This window comes from Morone saxatilis, unplaced genomic scaffold (assembly GCF_004916995.1).
Source record: "Morone saxatilis isolate NCDOM2014 unplaced genomic scaffold, NCSU_SB_2.0 Contig11, whole genome shotgun sequence".
NCBI classification, from domain to species: Eukaryota; Metazoa; Chordata; class Actinopteri; family Moronidae; genus Morone; species Morone saxatilis.
In genome coordinates this window covers 20,733,691-20,734,115 of record NW_023339663.1, presented here as the reverse complement: position 1 = coordinate 20,734,115, position 425 = coordinate 20,733,691, and positions in this window count along the sequence as shown.

Sequence of the window (425 nt, the reverse complement as noted above, 5' to 3'; positions counted from 1 at the left end):
CCCCATTTCTGAGAAACTGACATTTAGGACATACAACTGACTGATGAAAAGCATGTAACATCCTTCCGAGGTTGAGGTGTGTTTAATAAAAAACAGAGCTGTGATGCTGCTGCTGTCATTACTGCTCATTCCCAACAGAGGGAACCAGTGTGTAACAGATGTCAGTAAGATGAACCGTATTGTGCCACATGTGGAAGTACTCTGTGTGTGAGAATCAGAACAATGGAGGGAGACAGGAAATGAGGCTGTGCTGTGTGTGAGCACCAGTTAGCCGCCGTTCCATGACCACCACTGCTGTCACCACTGACAGACATATTATCAAGGTTTACTTGGAATGCTACAGCCTCAAAGTGTATTTCTGTGTGTGTGTGCGTGTGTGTATGTGTGTGTGTGTGTGTGTGTGTGTGTGTGTGTGGGTATGCGTG